The sequence below is a fragment of the Pogona vitticeps genome, chromosome 2, assembly GCF_051106095.1.
Source record: "Pogona vitticeps strain Pit_001003342236 chromosome 2, PviZW2.1, whole genome shotgun sequence".
NCBI classification, from domain to species: Eukaryota; Metazoa; Chordata; class Lepidosauria; order Squamata; family Agamidae; genus Pogona; species Pogona vitticeps.
Window position 1 is genome coordinate 230,459,253 of NC_135784.1, and position 14,895 is coordinate 230,474,147.

The following is a 14,895-nucleotide window of genomic DNA, read 5'->3' on the forward strand; positions in this document are numbered from 1 at the left end:
TGGAACTGCTAAAATCCACTCCTTAAATATATCACTTACTGTACTTTGAAAGCGCTGTTAAGGTTGCTATAAGTCAGTTTCAACTTGAAGGCATATAACTAACTAAAAGTCTAATGGATCCATGAAGATTAAGGCCCTGGGTGAATGTTTTTTTGCATTATGACATGGCTGTGCACTGGATTATCTGTACACTGGACAGTTCCTTCAATGCATAAAGTATATAATTTCATGGTAGTTTGGGGCAGATCCCGTTGAAAAACTGCATGGCTCCATGATTCAAATTTGTGTTGTTTTTTACAAAGATGGTAGCCCAAAAGAGAGATTCTTGACTTTTCTGATGCAGTGCATTAGCATGGTTTTTATGATAGTGAGGTGGAAATACAACCATAACATCTACGTTGGCTTGCGCATGTCGTGAGAATGGCTGACAGTCGGATTCCAAAAGATCTCTTGTATGGAGAATTAGTGCAGGGAAAACACCCCAGAGGGAGACCACAGCTGTGATACAAGGACATCTGCAAGCGGGATCTGAAGGCCTTAGGAAGGGACCTCAACAGATGGGAAACCTTGACATCTGAGTGTTCAGCCTGGAGGAAAGCGGTGCAGCATGGCCTCTCTCAATTTAAAGAGGCCCTTGCTCAGCAAGCCAAGGCAAAGAGGCAGTCCATAACCCAGCAAAATCAGGGAGTTGGACAGGGGACAGATTGCATTTGTCTTCAGTGTGGAAGGCATTGTCGCTCTTGGATTTGCCTTCTCAGCCACAGTGGACACTGTTCCAAGACCTCTATTCAGAGCATGTTACCATAGTCTCTCGAGGCTGAAGGATGCCTATACAACCAAAAGGGGCTAAGACGATCCTGTATCTCAGATCCATGTCTTCATTTCTTGCTTTCACCACGCAAATGAGTGACATATGTGTCACTCTCTGGGCATAAAACTGATCTATGATTTGACAATGGTTTAGTGTGGACACCACGCCAAAATCTTGTGGATCAATTATTCATATGTCAAACACATATTTCTATATCCTGTGAGCAGTTATGATTTCCGTAACAGAAAAGCAAAGGGCCAGTGTAGTCCCAAAGATTACACAAATTGCTATTTGTTTTATTTTTAGTGGTCCAATAAAAGGCATCACCTACTCTTGCATTTATGATCTCTATGGTTTAGTTAGTCAGTGCATACTGATTCCTTCTATGCTGTTGTGGTGTTTTTTGGTTGAACTAATGTAAATAGCATACAGATCTCTAGGGAACTGTTTGAGATAAGAGATCCAGCTGTGATCCATGCCAAAAACTCAAATAGATCCCAAAGGATGGGACCTACAGCTTGATAGTGGTTTGGGGAGGGTTCCACATAAAAATCATGTGGATCCATGAAGATCCAATCCTGAAATCCATGCTTTTGCCCCACTGCGAAGCTGTAAGTTAAATGATCCAGGATTCTTTTGTTGTCATTTGTCGGCACAGATAAGGCATATTATTGGAGAGTAGTTTGGGGAAGATCCTACATAAAAATCACGTGGATCCATGAAGATCCATGTTTTTGTGCCACTGCAAAGCCATATGCCAAGGGATCCTTGAATAGTTTTGTAGTCTGTGGGCAGAGATCTAGTTTGATGGGTGTGTGAAAAGGATCCAGTAAAAATCATATGAAACCATGAGGATCCATTTATTTCGTCTGCCTTTTACCCAGAACCTTTTAACACACTACACTTGATCCCCTGCTTGAGGAAGTGAAACCTCTACAATCCTTTCAAGCCACAAGATGGGGAGGCGGCAGACTAGCTTTCACCATCCCATCCCCACTGCCGGGATACACACCTGGAGAAGACTAGTAACCGGCTTTATAAAAGGCGAGGTTGTCCCTACCTCTGCTTGCATACGCTTACAGAATAGTGTTGACTTGGAGAGCGGGGACGGAAAGAAGGGCAAGCATGGAACATCACCAACATGTTGCTGCAGGTTTCTTTTAACCTAGGGCCGCCCCTGCTTCCTCCTCGCCCATCACTAAAGGTGGCTTTAGGTTTTTGCCTCGCCAGCGTTTCCAAAACAGCACAGAAGGAAAGCAGGCGACGTTCTGGTCACCCAAACGGGCGGCCAGCTTTTTTTTTTTGCCCACGGCACTTCCCCCACATAAGATGGCGGCGGCGACAACCTAACCCCTGCCATTTTAACACCCCTTCCCTTCCCGCCCCCAGTCGAAAGCGTGGAAATAAGAGCGGGACAAATTGAATATGGAGGTAGTTTCCAAGCGGCTGGGAAAGGGAAACGCAGGGACCGAAACACCGGCAGCGGAGTAAGGGGGCTCCATACACCTTCCTCCTGAGCAGCTCTTCACATCCGGGACATTCATCTCCCGTCTTTGCTTTTCTCCCCTCACCGGAAATGACAAGAGAACCGCTGCCAAGTTTTCCCCCCACGCGGGAACAAGGAATTATAGCCCCGCCCCCTGCGTCCCCACCGGGGCGGTTGAGGTACCGCGCGTGCTGGAGTGGTGGCTGGGCTGAGAGGAACCACCGCTGTGGTCAACCGTCATGCGGCTCAACGGTTACTCAGGAACAAACGCGCGAAGTCTTACACGCAGGCGCGCAGATATTCCAAAGAATAGTTCTCTCCCTCTCCACCCCCACCCGGGAGTAGGGTGCGAGAGAGTCTGTAGGCTCGCTCGCTCGCTCGATCTGTGTGTGTGTATGTATGTGTATTGGGGAGCGGTTGTCAATCATTTTGGAAGCCCCGCCTCTTCCGGGCCTGTGAGGCTGGGCCGCCGCCTCCTCTCCACCTCCTCTCGCTTGCCTGTTCGCTCTCTCCCTTTTGTGAGTTATAGCAACCGTTGCCTTGTGAATCAAGCGCCATAGTCACCGTAGTCCTGGCGACTGTTACCCATCAACAACAACGGCTTCTCTCCTCCACCACCACCTCCTCCTCCTGCTGCTGCTCCTCCTCACCCCCATCCTCACCATCACCCACAACAACAACAACAACAGCCTCCACCAGCAAGAGCAACACCACGACCATCACTACTACCACAGCCCTCCACAACCCAGGTGAATATGATTGTTGTGTGCCTTCTTTCCCCTCCCCTCCGGGGTTCTCCCTCCCCCCATCGAGTACCGGCCTGGAGCTACTCCATTGGGCTCAGTAGCTAAAGGTGGGAAGTGGGGAAGGCTGTAACATGTGTATAGGTTGGTGAGAAAGTGATTCCACTCCCGGCCTGTTTTGTGGTCTCTTTCTATAACCTCCCCCCCCCCAATTCCTCTCTTGATGGTTGTAGTAATTTAATGGAGTTGGGATGGGGATGGGAGTATTATTTGTACTGGTGGTGCGGAGGATGGAAGAAGAGGATTGGTGGAGGAAAGTGCACCTGTGGTTTCACAAGATAATTGTATCTGGGGTGCTTTGGGCTTTTTTGTTTGTTTGTTTTAATCTGCATCCTATTCTCATTTATAGGGAGCTACTGGAAGAAGGGGAGATAAGGTGGCAATCCACGCTGTTTTTATTTCTCTGCTTTTTACTTAAAATTCGGCAAACCGAAGTCTGGTTATATGTGACCCTAGGTTTGTGTTCTCCCTCTTGGAACTTGTGTGTGGGCCTTGGACTCCCGCTGAGATTGTGTGGATTTGGAGACTCAGGCACTTGTGAACTTTTTCCTTCTGATCATCTTCTCCATGCTGGCTCTTTAACCTCTTCTATACTTATTATAAACAGGTTGTTTCGTACTTATTGTCAATAACTTGCTCACTCATACACAAGCAGTTGTCTTTGTGCTGCAAATCATTCTGTTGTTCTTAAACACCATATCACAGTGCTGTGTTTATTTGCAGGCCTGTAAGAGAAATCTTCTAATTCCATTTTTACAGTGTTGTTATTTCATCAATATTAAGATCTGTAGAAGATCCACCTTGATTGAGACTATGATTGGAATAAGCTGCATTTTGTCAGCAGCCACTCCAATATTCCCCCAGATATTCTCATTAATACATTTTACTTCACTTTATCAGTTTTTCATTAAACAGAGGTTGAGGAAAGAGAGGATGGAAATGTAGTCAGAAATCATATTAATTATCACAGTTTTGAAGGATATGCTGGCTTTCTTTTCTTGTGGCTTTTTACTTTCTCTGGAGTGCTAAAAGTGAAGTCAGGTTAATCATAAAGAACGATGAATCCTTTGAATTTAAAATACCTGTATGTTTAATCATTTTTGGTTGCTAGATATACAGTCTTGTACTAGGAGCATATGGCAATTGTTTGTTTTTTCTGGACTCAACGTAGTATTTCTAACACTCGTGGGACAGTTTTTAAATGTCCATTTACTTTCTGCCTAATCCTTCAATTCTTCTTTTAACATGACACAAAATCATCTCTCAACTAATAATGGTCATTGATTTAGTATTTTATTTATACTGCAGTCGTGGGTGTAATGTTCACTTAACTCAGGTAAATGGGACTTAACGTCTGAGTAAACAGACTCATGATTGACTTGCATGGTTATTAATGGAGTAAAAGGTCTTAAAACCTCATATGTTCAGTGTGATTTTGGAGGAAATCTGAATGTTTCCTAACCAAATTCTCATTAACTTGATTGATTTTTGTATAAAGGAAACTAATTTAATTGTGAATATTGTTATTCTTTACATTTGTGAAACCTGTATTGAATAGCTTGTTGCTTGTAACAGTGCCAACAAAAAGATACAGTATTGATTTATCTGACAAAGCAACCCCTGAAGAATGTGGCAGTGTCTATTATTCCTCAGATTATCAAGTGCAGAACCGGTTAGATAATTAAAGCTTTGGTAATGCCAGGACTACTTTCTAAATTACAATTTGTGTGCTACATAGTTTTATATGTATAGCATATTTGTTTGCATAATATGTTAAAGATGTAAGTTCTGTCCATAAACTATAAAGGACAGACAACACATTCCCCCTCAACTCCCTATTATGTATTATTTACCATGTGGAAGCTGGACGTAATTGTGTTATATTCAGAAGAGAATAAACCCACTGTTTAATACTCACCTCTATTTTATATACTTATTATGATAAGACTGGATTTTTTTTCATTCTCCTATTGTTTATATCCATTAGTTATTTTCATTTAGACTAAAATTATTGAGGAAAGCATATGATTATGTCTGTCTAGCCAGGCATCATCCAGTAAAACAACCTATGACCATTTACGCTATACAATCCCATAAGCAAAAATGCAGAAGAGGATGAAGTTTAATTTGCCTCTCTGGCTAGTAAGATATGCTGTGCTCTCTTCATTCAAGCAGTGAATCCACTTTCCCATCCACAAGAGTTCACCAGTTAATCAAATTGAGATAGCAGTGATGGTGGTAGGAGATGGATTTGTTTCCACCTTAGAACAGCTTGACTCTGCTAAGTGTAAGTACCAAGGTTGGTCCTGTACTACTAAGTAATGAAAATGGGCTCTATTGGAGGTTTAGTAGGTAATTCCTGGCTGATTGACACTAGATCAGTCATGGGAACAGACAGAAATTCCATCTCTAGCAGTTCATATAAAAACTCCTATCTTAAACCAAAGTGAAAGGGGAACATACTTTGATTCATAGGCCATTAACAGAGTATCGTCGTTCCATTCCTCTTATTTTTAATAAGTGGTATTCAAAGTTGCATAAGTGAACATTCAGTCATGGTGCAAGATATTGCTTCTCCTTCTTCCCCACAAATCCACTCCAGAGGATCCGGTACCTCAGAACAGATATGAAGGGCTGCAGTAAGGAGAGAAAATTTGTTCTACCAGCAATGCCCATTTCCCTTGAAGATGAACATAGTTTAATACAGCCCAAGGGTCTCTCCCCTTTATAGTTCCTGAGATAACTGCTTTACTCTAGTTCTTGTCCTAGCCAAAGGGATTGCTGATCTAAGCCATGCCCAAATTGTCCTATTTTTGTTGCTCATATGACACATGTGTCAATTTGAGGATAAGAAGGGTATTATTTTTTTTAACATCCATGGAAATTCATTTAAATTGTTGAGGTTTTTCTTGCAGATGTCCATTTTCTTATGAAACACTGAATATGAACGCCTAGATATTATTATTTAGTAGTGTGGGCAAATTTCTATAGAGGCAATATAACCAATGTTAAGTTACAGTGAGTTGTACCCAGGAATGCACATGTAGTCATACATTTACTTCTGCCATATGTATGAAGGAACACATTTCTTTTAATCTGCACTCTCACAAGTATATTTCCAGCACACAAACAGTTCAGTCTTTCTTTCACTGTCTTTTGACCATACACTGATACATTTAGTATTTGGTAGTGCCCTGCATTTTGTATCCTCTTCTTGTTTTGAAATTGTGAAAAGGAACAGCATCACTTTCATTAGAGTACAGCATACATGAAGTTGACTCAATGGATTTGGATAGTTCATTACTTTGCCTTGCACTGACAAGGAGGCAGTGCATTCAGTGCATCATTTGAGCTGGTAGCATTAGTTTTAAGTTTTTGAGGATACAGTTGAGTCTTGCTTTCTGAAAGAATATATTTTTTCCCTTGCAAGGAACAGTCAGCTCTTTCTCCAGAAACTTGATTCTGGAAGGTTGACTAAGGTTTGGTGCTTTACCTGGCAGTAGAAGCAAATTCTTCCCAGTGCAGACCAAAATACCCGGGTTATTCAGTTGATGTGTGCATTTCTTCTGTCTGGTGGATGGTGTTGTACCATTAACTCAGTTGAAGAAGGGTCTTGTCTTGCAGCCTACATGGTCTAGCTCTGGCCTATTTTCTGTTGTAAATATATATAAAAATAATATGTTGTGGTGCTTCTTACAAGACATCATAGTTTTTGGGGGGAGGTGGCCTCTGTAGAGTCTAAAGAGCAATGAGACTATAGCTTTCAGAAAGCAATGTAACAGCTTCCTGTGGTGTACATTTACAAAAGGTCTCTTTTACAAAAAGAAATAGGCTAGAGCTAGGCCATGCAGCCTCTAAAGCAAGACCCTTTTACAGGTGAGTGAAATCATAATCTTAGAACTGCAGAGCTGTAAGGGAGCCTACAGATCATTTGAGTCCTGCTTCACTCAAGGAGGCCCAGTGGGGAATCAAACTCCCAACCTCTGGCTCTTCAGCCAGGTACTTAAACCACTGAGCTATCCAGCAGGTGTCTGTAAGTGTGGGTGAGCTCCTGGAATTCTCTTTGGGGAACCTTGGGAGAATTTGGAGAGTTGAAAATCAAAACAATCCGAATGGCGCATTTCTGCTGGTGGAAGTGATGTATCCCCCCCCTTCCAGAATCCTCGCCTTGATAAAAACAGTGGAAGTCCCAGTGATAGGTGTGATTTAGGTGATTTAGTTATGATATGATAGGAAATCTCAGGCGCCACAGCCACTAGAAATGGAAAACTTTTAATTTGATTTCTCCTGGAGCTTTCACTTGCATTTACTTTAGGAAGCCTTGTTGAGCTAGGTGACTGAAATTGGTTGACATCTGCTATGGAGAAAAGGAAAACTAGAACAAAAGTGTATGATTGGGATGCATTATGGGATATCTGTATGAGGTTAAAGAAGAGGGGTCCTAATTTCTTTTCTGAACTAGTTAATCTTCATTAAAGGTTAAGCCAAACGTTATTTTTCAGAATGGGACAGTTATAGTATCCTTAAACCTAAAAGGAATAGGTAAGCTGAACTTGTAGTATTCTCTTGCTATAGTCTGTTTCTTTAAACTAAAATTGATGTATTGTGATACTAGTGGCTACTAGTGAAATTGCTCCATGTGTCCAAAATTGTAGCGAGCTAGAGGTACCCTTGGTGCTACAGCAGAACCCATTGTATGGATTCTGCTATAGCAGAATTAATTCCTACCCATTTTGGACTTAATTACTAACAGAAACATATGTGCTTATGCTATCTGTAAAGAAAAATGTTGATGCAGACGGAGAGCTGTATATTTAACAATACTCCCAGTAATCTAGTGGCTCCAATATGTACAGTGAATGCTGCATAGGTGGAAAATTGGATTCTTTTCTAGGGATATGCAATGCCTTGTGTGATGCCACATTGCGCATGTTAGTGTTTCTTTTAGTACAGTAGAAGGGAATGGAAAGTAAGAGAGAGTGTGTCTTTGTGTATGCTTGGCTCCCTATCCCTGCCATGGAGTTAAAAGTTTTCTAGAGTAGACTATACACACCGGAGTGATTTTATAAAGGTTCATTTGGTTTTTAGGAGCTGTTCACTTGTTGCTGTTCTTATGTGCCATCAAGTTGCCCTCAGCCTATGGTGACTCCATGAATGAGTGATCTACAAAATGTCATGTCCTCAAACAGCCCTGCTCAGCCCTTGCAGACTTCCTATAGACAGTCAATCCATCTTGTATTTGGACTTCCTCTTTTCCTGTTGCCTTCAATGTTTCTTAGCATTATTGTCTTTTCTAGCAAATCTTACCCTCTTATGATGTGTCCAAAGTATCACAGCTTCAGTTTCATCTTTTTCCCCCCTCCAGAGATAGTTCAGGCTTACTTGATCTAGGACCCACTTGTTTTGTCTTTCAGGCAGTCCAAGATATTGACAAAATTCTCCTCTAGCACCTCAATTAAAATAAATCATTTTTTTCCTGAATCAGCTTTCTAACGGTAACTTCCATGCCCATACATGGTGATTGAAAATATAAGAGTATGCTCTCACTTTCTTACACTTAATGATCTTTTCTAGTTCCTCCATTGCTGCCTTTTCCAAGTATTAGTCTTCTGATTTCTTAGATGCAGTTTCCATTTGAATTGATGATTGAACCAAGGTATATACTATACAAGTTCCTTGATTATTTCAGTTTCTTCATTGTAAATGTTAAAGTTGTTCTTTTCTAGTCATGATTTTGGTGGTCTTAATGTCCAGCTGCAATCCTGCCTTTTGGCACTTTCTTCTTTTGCTAAAAGTTAATTTAAAAGGTAAAGGTTCCCCTTGACAATTTTTTTTGTCCAGTCGTGTTCGACTCTAGGGGGCGGTGCTCATCCCCGTTTCCAAGCCATAGAGCCAGCGTTTGTCCGAAGACAATCTTCCGTGGTCACATGGCCAGTGCGACTGAAACACGGAACGCTGTTACCTTCCCACTGAAGTGGTCCCTATTTATTTACTTGCATTTGCATGCTTTCAAACTGCTATGTTGGCGGGAGCTGGGACAAGCGATGGGAGCTCACTCCGTCACATGGATTCGATCTTACGACTGCTTGGTCTTCTGACCCTGCAGCACAGGCTTCTGCGGTTTAGCCTGCAGCGCCACCACATCCCTCTTAAAAGTTCATTTAGAGAAAACAAAATGTTTTTAGACTTCGTTGTGAGGATCATTGCTCACATTTTGGGTAATGTATGAGTGTTTGGTGGTAGTAATTCTACTGTGGTCTGCCGCAGTTTAAATAAATTATTGGCTAGAATTATTTTGATAATAAGTACAGTGGTGTAGATCACAATGAGTAACTTACAATAGTGAACATGTTGCTGTTGTTATCCTGTGCCAGTTGCATGAGCACAGGATATGTGATGAGAAATAAAAGTGTTGGTTTGTTAACTAGGGGCAGTTCACCACTGAAGTTTATACCATTACATGCGTGCTGAGATAGCTAGCCAGTAGGCCATCATCTGCTACCTTCTTTTCTGCTTTGTCTTTTAAATTGTTTTTGTATGTTCTCTATACTTCTCTGTGTTTCCAGTGACTTATCCAGCAAGAGTAACAGATGCCATGCTAGCCAGTCCTGACAAGAACAGTTTGTATTTTAAAAATATGTGCAGCATAGAGTACATAGCCAAAAAAGTGTGATTAAGGATGCATCTGAATTCATCTGGTGTTGTAACCATATGAAAACTGTGGATTGTAGTAATTGGTTCTCTCTTAGCATTCACAATATTTAGAATTGTGTTTTGTGTGCTGTATAAATAGACATGTAGTTGTCTTAAAAGTGTGGTCCTAACAATTTTTTTTGTCTTTAAGAGGTTGTAGTAAGTGGAAGAGAAGTGTTACCTTCTCATTGTGCCAAGATGATTCAACATAATATTAAATTATCATATCGGGCCTAAATATTTAGTGGGCAAAATCCCACTAAATCCAGCGTTATCAGGATCAGGGCACCAGGAATAATTAAAATTAATTTAAAGCTTTCTGTCCCCCAGTTTCAGAGGCTCCCTAAAGCTTTCTTTTGCTCTGGGAAAGCCAATGGGGCCTTCAGGATGCCCGCTATGTGCGCGCGTGTGCTTTTACTAAATGAAAATTGCTGCTGGATTTCTGTCATCAGGATTGGAATCACCAACAGTGAACCAGCAGCTACCGTATTTTTCGCTCCATAAGACACACCTTTCCATAAGACGCACCAATTTTTTAAGAGAAGAAAACAGGAAAATATAATCTGTTTTCTTCGCTCCATAAGATGCACAGACTTTCCACCCCCGTTTTGTAGGAAAAAAATGCGTCTTATGGTGCGAAAAATATGGTATATTTGATTATTAAAAGCTTCTCCCTCTGTCCTGAGGTTCCCACAGGCTTCCCCAGGGCAAAAGGGAGCACTAGACAGCATCTGCAGCTGAAATGGGAGAATAGGAAGCTTTCAATTAATTTCATTTAATTCCTTCCAGTGTCCTAATCCAGTGTACACTAGTAGAACTGCACCAACAGGACTTTGCACATTTTCATATTAAGCACACTGCTATAAACATACTCTTATATTCTTTGTTTTACTTTTAGTTTTTAGGATAATACTGTACTGTAAGAATTCTCTCCCCCCCCCCCCCAATCATATAGCTGATTTTTACTACCTGTGCTCTAAGTGAAAAATGAAGGGAAAAAGCTGGAAGTACTAATGCAGGTACTTTCTGTTTACATTTTTTTAAAAAATGTTTGAAAGTAGTAATTTCTGGCTCCAGTAGAGACTGGACTGGGCATCCGGTATGATATTAGTATATAGTCATATTGTTTTCTAAAATACTCTCAGTGCAAGTTGTGGGCCAGATAGGTGGGGTATAAATCAAATAAATAAATAAATAAATAAATTTAAAGCCTTAAAATTTAAATGCTTATTAAATTAAAAATTTTTGGACTCATCTTGGGGTGTAACTATGGAAACTGTCATGATAAATGTTTGCAGTTCAAAACTGACAATGATACCACTGAAAAAATGAATTGTAAATTACGTGTACTTAAGAATGAGTACATTTGTAATTGGAATACTGAAAATGAGTTAGTGTTTCTATGCTGTACAAAGTGCCATTGAGGAAACTATAATATTATACAGGCTTGGGTGTGTCTAATAATTAAAGGTAAGACGTTACCTAACATTCTGCCATAATAGTGATTAATCATTAGCTGAAACTAGTGATTTTAAATTTAAAATTATTTAAAAAATATTTAAAATTATATTGGCTATATAAAATTTGACATAGTGAATTCTATGAGCTACAAGTCTATTTCTGGTACAAAATGACTGAGTGAGATATATCAGTTCCCATGAACTGAGTTTCTTTAGTTTTGTGACCTTTTCTCTACCTGTAACATAGCTCTTTTTCATTTTACAGATTAAATGCTCATGGTTATTCAAAGAAATGGAAGCAGTGTTGACCTTCCTGGCTTGATGAAAATGTGTTGTATATTCATAAAAATAAGACGTTACTGTGATTTAAGTCATGTTCCTTTGCAAGACTGATTCTTCATCTGAGTGGAATTCTGTTCAGATATAAGTGTATTCCCTCATCATTGGCTTTGCTGGCCAAAACTTATGGGAGGTTAGATAGTGCCACAACGGCCCATAGCAACTAAATCTAGACAAAGAATCTTGGTATTAATGCAAGTATTTACATTTGTTTTTATCTAGGAACTTGTTGGACTGTAGCATTTGTACACTTTTGCTGTGGAATAAGTCCCATTTGGGTTTTACACTGAAATGATCTGTGTAGTTGTGGCAAAAATCCTGTTGCTTAGTGTAGTAAGTTGCACTAGAATGAAGCAATTGAACCAATAAAGATTTGATGAGTCACCTCCTCAAGTTCCATTGATTCAAATGGGCCTACTCTAACTGTCACTTACTATGCTTAAGTAAGTCACAGTTAGAACAATCCCATGTGAATCAGTGGAACTTAAGGAGGTGACTCACCTCCTTAATGGGCCAAGTCTAGTGCAATTTACTACACAACAAGATATTAGTAAGTGTGCACAGTGTACTCCTGTTATTGACATCTAGCGTAGTGTACAGAATACAAACTACTGTGCAAGTTATGGTGTTTCTCAGCATATTATGTAAAATAAATTAGACTTGGAAATGGATTTTTTGTCTAAAGCTGGTGAGAGAGTTTCATGGCAAAAGACATAGCAGACTTAAATTGTACATATGCAAATCTGCTCTCCTTTCCTTACATTGTCAATCCTATTCATTAACCAATATGAAGCTATTCTAAAGTTAAACATGGCCCATTCCCTTCTGTGATGGGGCTCATGTAATTACCTGAATTATAATTAAATCCCACAGAAATTTTAGGATCAAAAATCTCCTGTTTAAGAAGAGTGATAAGATGAAAACAAAATTATTTATGTGCCAGAAGCATGGAAATTATAAACTAATAGCACTTCCATGTGTAAGATGCCCCTATGTATAAGATGCCATCCACTTTTCTAACCCAAAATTAACAAATCAGTATTTTAAACATAAAACAGAATACATTTTTATTTAGTAATTAGGTAACATTAGCCGCCTAGAGTGGTCGAAATGACTAGATAGGCGGGGTATAAATACAATAAATAAATAAATAAAATAAAACATTTACATACCAGTACTGTCATACTATGCAGCACACTTAGCTTTGAGCATATCACTTTATTCAGCCTCTAGGCTCAGAACACTCGGACATTACCAGTCTCTGTTGCATCCTAGCACTGCCTGCAGGATCAACCTCCAACAAGGTGTGTTCCCATTGGTTTGTACAGGATCAGCTGACGTCAGTTACATAAGGCTCGTGATTGGAGGAAGTGAAGTCTCCTGACTGTCAGAAGCTTAGCCTCGTGATTGAAGGAAGCCTGTAAATACAACTGATTCTGTAGTTTTACATGCAGTATTTAATTTATTAATTAATTAGATTTCTAACCTGCCCTTTTAGACAAAGTCTGCTCAGGGCGGGTTCCATTAAACATTATAAACTAAAACAGTTAAAAGTAATTCAAAACAATAATGTTAGTAATGCTCAAGATGGGAAAAACAGAAAATTATAATAAGAATAAAGTCAAGTATTGACAGGAGGGAAGGCCTGCCTGAAGAGCCAAGTTTTTAATTGGCTCTTAAAAACACTCAGCGAGGGAGCCAGGCGGATCACTGATGGAAGGCTATTCCAGAGCCGAGGGGCCACTGCTGAGAAGGCCTGGTTTCGTGTTCTTTTTTTTCTGGGCCTCTCTCAGCGTTAGGCTGCTCAACTGTCCCTCCTGGCTATGGCAAATGATTTGGGTAGATCCAGTTGGGAGAAGGCGATCTGCCAGGTTTTGAGGTCCTAAACCGTTTAGGGCTTTATACGTCATCATCAACACTTTGAAGTCAATGCAGAAGCACATAGGCAGCCAATGCAAGGCAGCCAGAGTGGGAGAGATATACTGATATTTTCTCACCCCACTAAGGAGTCTGGTCACCACATTCTGCACTATTTGAAGCTTCCACATCAATCTCAAAGGTAGCCCCACGTAGAGTGTATTACAGTGGTCTAATCTCAAGATTACAAGCGCATGGGCGAGAGTGGTGAGGGCCCCGCCATCAAGATATGGTCACAGCTGGGCAATCTGTCACAGATGGAAATAGGTGGAGTGGACACCATCTGGGTTTCCATGGTAAGTGCTCGGTCCAGATGTATCCCCAAGCTGCGCACCACACTCTTGGCGGTGAGAGTCACTCCCCCCAAAGAGAGGGAGTTTCTCAAACCGCCAATGGAGGGGCCGCCCACCCTCAAGAGCTCCGTCTTGTCCGGGTTCAACCTCAACCCATTCAGCTGCATCCATTGCAGCACAGCCTCCAGACAGCGCTGAAGGGATAGAACGGCATCCACTGAAGTAGGTGAAAAGGAGATGTAGAGCTGGGTGTCGTCAGCATACTGAAGGCACGAAGCCCCACACTCACACAGAGAAGTTTATTAAACATAGCAGAACTAAAATACTGTATACGCAATCATACTGGGAAATAGAAAAGATTCAACAATAAAGTACTGTATATAACTAATACAGTGGAACCTCGACTTACAAACATCCCTACCTACAAACATTTTGACTTACGAACCACCCCATTCGCAAAATTTTGCTTTGACTTGCGAACGGAGCTTCAATTTACGAACACAAAAAGGCTGCTATGTTCAATAAACTTCTCTGTGTGAGTGTGATATATATTCAGCCCAACCTCTGTCAAGATACATTATTGTTATGGTTCAAAGATCCCCAATGGATGTGTCTCCAAACATGTGTGAAGTCGTACATGTGCTCTGAGGGCAAAAATCATAACAGTCTTTGCTTTAGTTTAATTTAAAACTTCCTACCTGCCCACGTCAGGTTCAGAGGATGCGCAGGGATCCCTTTTGACTGAGGAAGCCTCTGGGAATCTCAAGATGGGGGAGGTTAAGCCTTTAAAATCAGAAGATCCTCAGCAGCAGTCCTGCCACCAGGGGGAAAGAGTGGGAAATTTCAATTTACTGTACTAACTGTTAGTGGCGAAGAGGCTGCTTCTTTGTAGCACTTTAGCCCCAACAGTTAGGGAAAGGGATGCGGTGGGGGTAGCCCAGAGCCAGGAGGCTTGAGTCTCCTGGATGCTCTGGCAGGGGCAGGAGGAGCGGAGGTGACCCAGAGCCAGGAGGCTTGAGCCTCCTGGGTGCTGTGGCGGCAGTGGCGGGGGCAGCGGTAGCCCAGCACCAGGAGCTTGAGCTGGCCGGTTTTC

The 14,895-nt window shown here is 41.1% G+C and overlaps 1 protein-coding gene across 2 annotated transcripts in view; it reads left to right on the forward strand.

Annotated features, from left to right (window-relative positions):
- The first annotated feature begins 2,637 nt into the window (after nt 1–2,637).
- Nucleotides 2,638–14,895, forward strand: part of RFX3 (regulatory factor X3) — a 250,019-nt gene continuing 237,761 nt past the window's right edge. For both annotated transcript variants that reach the window (XM_020801553.3, XM_072992158.2), the window contains exon 1: nt 2,638–3,046. The gene's annotated coding sequence lies outside the window, so the exon portion shown is untranslated. The remainder of the gene's footprint in view (nt 3,047–14,895) is intronic.